The sequence below is a fragment of the Polypterus senegalus genome, chromosome 18 (assembly GCF_016835505.1).
Source record: "Polypterus senegalus isolate Bchr_013 chromosome 18, ASM1683550v1, whole genome shotgun sequence".
Classification (NCBI taxonomy): Eukaryota; Metazoa; Chordata; class Cladistia; order Polypteriformes; family Polypteridae; genus Polypterus; species Polypterus senegalus.
Genome location: NC_053171.1, coordinates 41,936,148 through 41,942,147, shown reverse-complemented (window position 1 = coordinate 41,942,147; position 6,000 = coordinate 41,936,148). Strand labels below are relative to the sequence as shown.

The 6,000-nt window shown below is 39.8% G+C and overlaps 1 protein-coding gene and 1 long non-coding RNA gene across 5 annotated transcripts in view; one reads left to right on the top strand and one right to left on the bottom strand.

The window, feature by feature from the left end:
- Nucleotides 1-843: 843 nt before the first annotated feature.
- Nucleotides 844-2,828, bottom strand: LOC120518795. Its single transcript, XR_005631301.1, has 3 exons — nt 2,754-2,828; nt 2,345-2,579; nt 844-2,255 (listed from the first exon to the last, which is right to left on the bottom strand). It is a non-coding gene; the product is annotated as an uncharacterized LOC120518795 (long non-coding RNA).
- A 48-nt stretch (nt 2,829-2,876) lies between these two features.
- znf410 (zinc finger protein 410) overlaps nt 2,877-6,000 on the top strand; it is a 29,654-nt gene continuing 26,530 nt past the window's right edge. Inside the window, exon 1 of one of the 4 annotated variants that reach the window (XM_039741769.1) lies at nt 2,877-2,997. The gene's annotated coding sequence lies outside the window, so the exon portion shown is untranslated. Of the gene's footprint in view, nt 3,426-6,000 lie in introns of all 4 variants that reach the window. The other 3 variants (XM_039741767.1, XM_039741768.1, XM_039741770.1) reach the window with 3 other exon arrangements.

Here is a 6,000-nt window from a genome sequence, read left to right as displayed (position 1 = left end):
GTCCCAGTTGTTTGCATGGAGTTTGCAAATCTTCCCCAATGTCTACTCAAGTACTTAGAATTTCCCCACACATTCCCAAAAGATGTGTTGGGTTGACAGATTAGTGATTTTAAAGTGTGTAGGTATATGCATGGCCTGATATGGCTTCAGGCCTTGTACTAGTATGTATTCTGTGCTGCTAGGATAACCTCTGGTCCCCCACAAATCTGAACTGGAATTCTTTAAAAATTGTCATGAATTTATATTTAGAAGGTTAGGACAATGTCTTTTTTTATTGTCCAGAAGAAAGAAACAGGTTGTTTACATGTTTTTACAAAAATACGTAAGGTTGGGTTAATCCATCCATTCTCTTGACCAGGTAACAGGTAAGTAAATGGTAAAAGGATACATATACTAAATTTACTAAGAAAAATAATATGTACCACATTTTCCTTGGGAATAAAAGTGCAGAAAACTACAAGGAATTCATTAAGGAGGTTCTTTCCTTCTTCCAAGCACTTGGGTGCAACAAGTTTTTAAATATCCATTTCCTACATTCTCATTTGGATGTCCCCCAAGAGAACATGAGAACAGCCTCCAAAAAATATGGGAAGAGGGCCCACCAGGATATTCCTCAGATGGAGAGATTTTATAGTAGAAAGTGGAGTGTCTATGACAGCAGACATCTGTTGGTCATTCCACTGTGAAAACACCTCAAGAAGATTGTAAAAGGAAAACAATACCAAGTGACTACTTGTTGTAAATAGTAATTATATTTTAATCAATAATACATGCAATTTCAGCTTTTTCAAGTCTACATTTGAAAACAATATTCTAGTTTTTTTCTGTAAAATAGTGTTTTTTTTTCATTTTAAAACATTCTCTCTCAAAAACTGGATATGATAAAGTAATTCTGTTACTTTTTCAGCACCCTCAAATCTAAATAAAGACCACTCCTCTGACTTGGAACTATCTAGACATTTTCTGGGAAGAGCTGAATCTGATGCTAGGGTTAGAGAAGCCTCATTTGATCTGCTCAGACTGTTGTTGCCTTGATTCTTACAAGAAGAAATTAATGAAAAGTAAGTGAAATCTACCAGCCGCAGGATTTCCTCTACAATCATCCCTGGTAAACACTTGAACAGATGAAAAAAATGCATTTGTATTTGTTTCCACAGCAGACACATTAATCCAAAGTGACTTACAGAAGAAGTCAACATAACAGAGCAAACTAAGCAAAGTATTACAAGACAATGTGACAAAATTGACCAACAGAAGTGAAGAGCTCAGAACAAAATGCAAGCTTGTTACAATTCATAGGTTACAAAATCTAATAATTAAAATCAGTTAGATAGAATTAAACCAAACAATAAAGTCTTTAAATTCTTAAACACATCAAGGGAGTCGGAATTTCAAATGAAGGTGGGCAACTCATTCTACCAGCCAGCAACTACATATGAAGAGAGTCTGGACTGAGATCTGATAACATGCAGAGGTGACATCACCAGGTGCTGTTCAACAGGAGACCTAAGTGGTCAAGAAGTGGTACAAGACCTTAGAAGTGTCTCCATATATATATATATACAGTATTTATATCTGAATCTGCAAGACTGGGGGGATCATAGCAACAACATCCCTGAAGGACAGCTGGTCATTACCAACCCAGGTTGGCATACCATCTTGGCAGGATTTAGTGATAATGAGCCAAGATGAACGTAGATGGAATACCAAACAGATGGATGAGCTGGGATAATAAAAAGGTCAGTCTTTGCTAGGTAGAGCCAGAGATGGTGTGCTTTCGTCCAGGTTGCAATATCAGAGAGACATGCAGAGATTTTAGCTGATATCATGTGGTCCTCTGGAGGAAATGAGAGATAAAGCTGCATTTCATCAGCATAGCACTGATTAGAAAAATCATGGAACTGGAAGATAAAGTCCTGTGAGGAATTATATAGAGAGAAGAGAAGAGGGTCCACCATTGATCCTTTGGACACCACCATGCTTCCCTGGTGCCCCCTTGACATCTCGCCATGTCAGGACACATGGTATGATCTGCCTAAGAGGTATAACTCAAGCCATCTGAGGGCAGTCTCAATGATGCCAAGGAGGATCTGGTGGCTGAACATATTAAAAGCAGAGGAAAGATCCAGTTGGATGAGCACTGATGACATGTTGGTAGCTCTAACCTGCCATAACGTGTTGACAACTGTGAGTAGTGCCATTGTGCTAGAATGGCCCTTCTTGAATCATAAATGATTAGGATCAAGCAGCTTGTTCTGTAGAAGAAAGGAAGAAACTTGGTTAGAGACAGCACGTTTCAGTGTTTTAGATAGAAAGAAGATGTCAGAAATTAATCTGTTATTACCAACTTGAGATGGTTCGAGAAACGGGCTTCTTGAGAAGAAGAAGAAGAAGAGTGCAGCACCAAGCACCGGATCAACAGCTGCAAAAAATGTGCCTTCTTGGTCTAATTCTATTACCACTCCCATCCATTATCATTATCGTTTTCATCCTAAACGACTCTTTTTGCCCCTACATTTACCTTCTTGCTATTAATCAGAGCTGGGATAAGATCTGACATGAAGCCCTGGATTCCTGAGCTGCTGAAGGAGTAAATGGGAAAAAATACAGAAAGAAAATCATTTTTTCTCAGCAAACAGCACAATAAAGATAGCATCTGACGCTACTTTCAATAAATGAAGAATGAGAAAAAAAAATGGAATGAGAGGTGTAAAATGATTACAGGCAAAGCCAAGTATGTTAGAAGTGCGTACCAAACTCTGGTGCGAAGGCAGGAGGCTGCCGAGAAGAGCGATTGTAAAAAAAAAGAAGAGCGAGGACGAACCGAGGAGATTTGGCCCCGCGGGGAGCCCGTAGAGCCCAGCAGCTTTGACAAGTGTAAACAGTCGCCTACCAGCTTTTGTGCACATGGAAATAGACTGCGGAGGGTTTCGTTTCCGACAATCTTAAGCGGAGGTCGCCTTGCCAAAAAAAAAAAAAAAGATAAAAATGAAGCCAGTAAGTCAAGTATGTGAGGGTTAAATGGCGACGAGAGGACAGACGTGCGGGCAGGACCGATTCGCTTTGTTCAGCGCCGGGAGTTTGACGGGCCGCGATTGCGCGCCTCTTCGGGGCGATTCTTCAAAACAAAAGGATAAATCCTTTGCCCTCATTCGATAGTCTAAGAGCGAACGTGGCAGTGTAATAATAACAGGCATGGAAACGACAAACAGCCGCGTGTGTAAGACTTCGGGTGAGTAAATGAGGTCGTGAACTGGGGTTAATCTGTGTACTTTGGGGAGGTCGTGGATCGGGCCCAGGCTGTCAAGGATACTGACTGAAGCGAAGCCTTGAAGACATGGCGTATAAAGAATGAAGTGACAGAGTGGACATTGCACCCTTCCGTGCCTGAGCTCTGCTTCTTGTCATCAACGCCGCGCATTGTGGTGAGCATCCAGCGTCATGCATCTGGAGAGCGCCAGTACAGTCTTACGTCTTCCCCGTCATCCTATAATACCTGCATTTAAGACCTTATAATAAAACTACATTGTTTATATTGCGCCTTTGCCATACTCAAAGCGCATCACAGAGGTTCAACATGAACAACAGAGCACATATAACATTGGATGCAACTAATATCCGCGTTAAACACTAAATAAGGATGAATGCAGAAAACGCAAAGCTTTGAGTTAGAGTAAAAGAGACAATAAACCAGAGTAAAATGCAAAACAATCCTGAGCAAGTGACATTATTTATGATACCAACGCATGTCATCTTGAGCACTTGGACAGAGAAGGCAAACAGAAAGAAGTGTCCGACTGGCAGAATAAGTTACATGTCTTCCTGACCAAATGAGTTTTAATTTGTTTTACTGGAACGAATTGAGTCAGCGGATCTAATTAATTTAGGGAGGTCATTTTATAGTTTGGGTGTAGTGAAGCTGAAGGCTTTGTCACCCACTTTACGCAGGTTTGGTTTGGAACACAAGATTGCCAGTATCAGTGGACTTTAGTGAGCACACATGGACATAGTGATGGAGGAGGTTACTGATTTAGTCAGGTGCCAGGCCGTTTATAGGTTTCTAGCAGCACCCAGCACCCACTTTCTTTAAAACTGGCTGTAGTAAAATGGAGAAAGCAAAAAGACAAAGGTACTCCCCACCCCACCCCAAGAATATTGGGTTCCAAAGTAATCTATGATCTTTTCTTAACAAAGTGGGATATGTGTGTAAACAGTTGTTGAGATTGGACAAAGGGTGTTGAATTTAGTATAAAGAACACACACATACATTGAACTTTATATGTTTGACTAATAGAATTTGAGATTCAGTCCTGTAAGACAGAGGACGTCGGTGGAGATGGAGGAAAATGGGTGTGATGTGCTCCCTGTTATGGGTCTGCTTGAGGACTCGTGCAGCAGAGTTTTGAACCAAATGGAGCCGTGGTTAAGCACTACAAGGGGCACTTGCCAATAGACACAGCAGTCGATGCAGGATGAAATATAAGCATAAACATGTTCCTCAACATTAGAAAAGGAGAGGAATGTGTGAACACAGGATATGTTACAAAGGTGGAAGTAAGGAAGTTTCTTAATATCATTTATGTGGGTAGAATAAAAAGGAGATGAACCAAAAATTGCACCAAACTTCCTAGCGGAAGACAAAAGTGTGATGAACAAAGAGTGTTTAAAGAGGAGCTCATTTTCTTAAACTGATTTTTAATGTTGATTAGTATGACTTTGGTTCTGTTGCAGTTTCATTTAAAAGAGTTACATTTCATTCAGGTTTTAATTTCACTGAGGCAAGTTGTTAGCTGAGAAAATTCTGATGAACTTTCAGCTTAACCCTGAATTTCATACAGGAAACAGTTACTTAGTAGAAGTAGTTTAAACATTGAAAATAGTTTAGGATAATCAGTGCAAGGGCGAATGCTTTAATCTTTCCCCTTCAGTCATTCAACTTGTCTGCCCAGGCCTTGCTGCTTATCTGCAGATTTAAGGTAGCAGTATGCATGCTTGATTTGAAGGTCAGAGTGGCAGTATGTTCTGGCCAACCTGCAGCCATGCAGAAATTTTAAGTTAATGAAGAGAGAGATCTCTTTAATGACATGTTCCTTCAGTTAAAGAACCCGGAGAGGAGAATTCTGTCTCAGTAGAATATCAACATATATTTTATTGTTGGAGAGCTCACACAATATTTGTTCTGCTTCATTTCAACCAAGTCAGAATCCAATTAATTTTGCTAAAGATGGACTCCAATCACATTCTAGACACATGTCAAGCAGTGGTGGCTCTGAGGCTAGGGATCTGCACTAGCAATCAGAAGGTTGCCGGTTCGAATCTAATAAATGCCACAAGGGACTCTGCTCTGTTGGGCCCTTGAGCATGGCCCTTAACCTGCAATTGCTGAGCGCTTTGAGTAGTGAGAGAAGCGCTATATAAATGCAAAGAATTATTATTATTGTTAAGAATTAGTTCAAGTAAACAGGATGCACCTGAGAACAGTTTAGAGTGCCACAGAAAAGGCTCTGAATGCTTGTATATGAATGAGAGATTTCAGGTTTTGCTTTTCAAACCCTTCCAGAAAACGAAAGTTTTCACTTTGTCTTTATAGATTGTCGAGTGTACATTGATGAGAAAAAAATCATTACAATAAAGCATTAAATACATTCAGTTGTTGCATTTTTGAAATGTAAAGACCATCAGTGCTACAATTTATGTTGAAATTCCCTTCAGGGATTAACAAGGTATATCTAATCAAAAACAGACTGGCAGTGACATTATATGCTTTAACCTCTAATATTACAGCACATTATCAACAAAGAAAAAAAAAAAATTAAACTTCAGCTCAGCAGGCAAAATAAAATGCATAGCATGAAGCGTGTGCTTCCTCACTTTTTCTGTGTCATTTTTTGCTGTCTATGAATCAGTAGTTTAGAGAGGAGATGATGTCTATGAATCAGTAGTTTAGAGAGGAGACATCCAGTCTAAGGTAGACTTTTCTAGTTAAAAGGGAGGATTGAA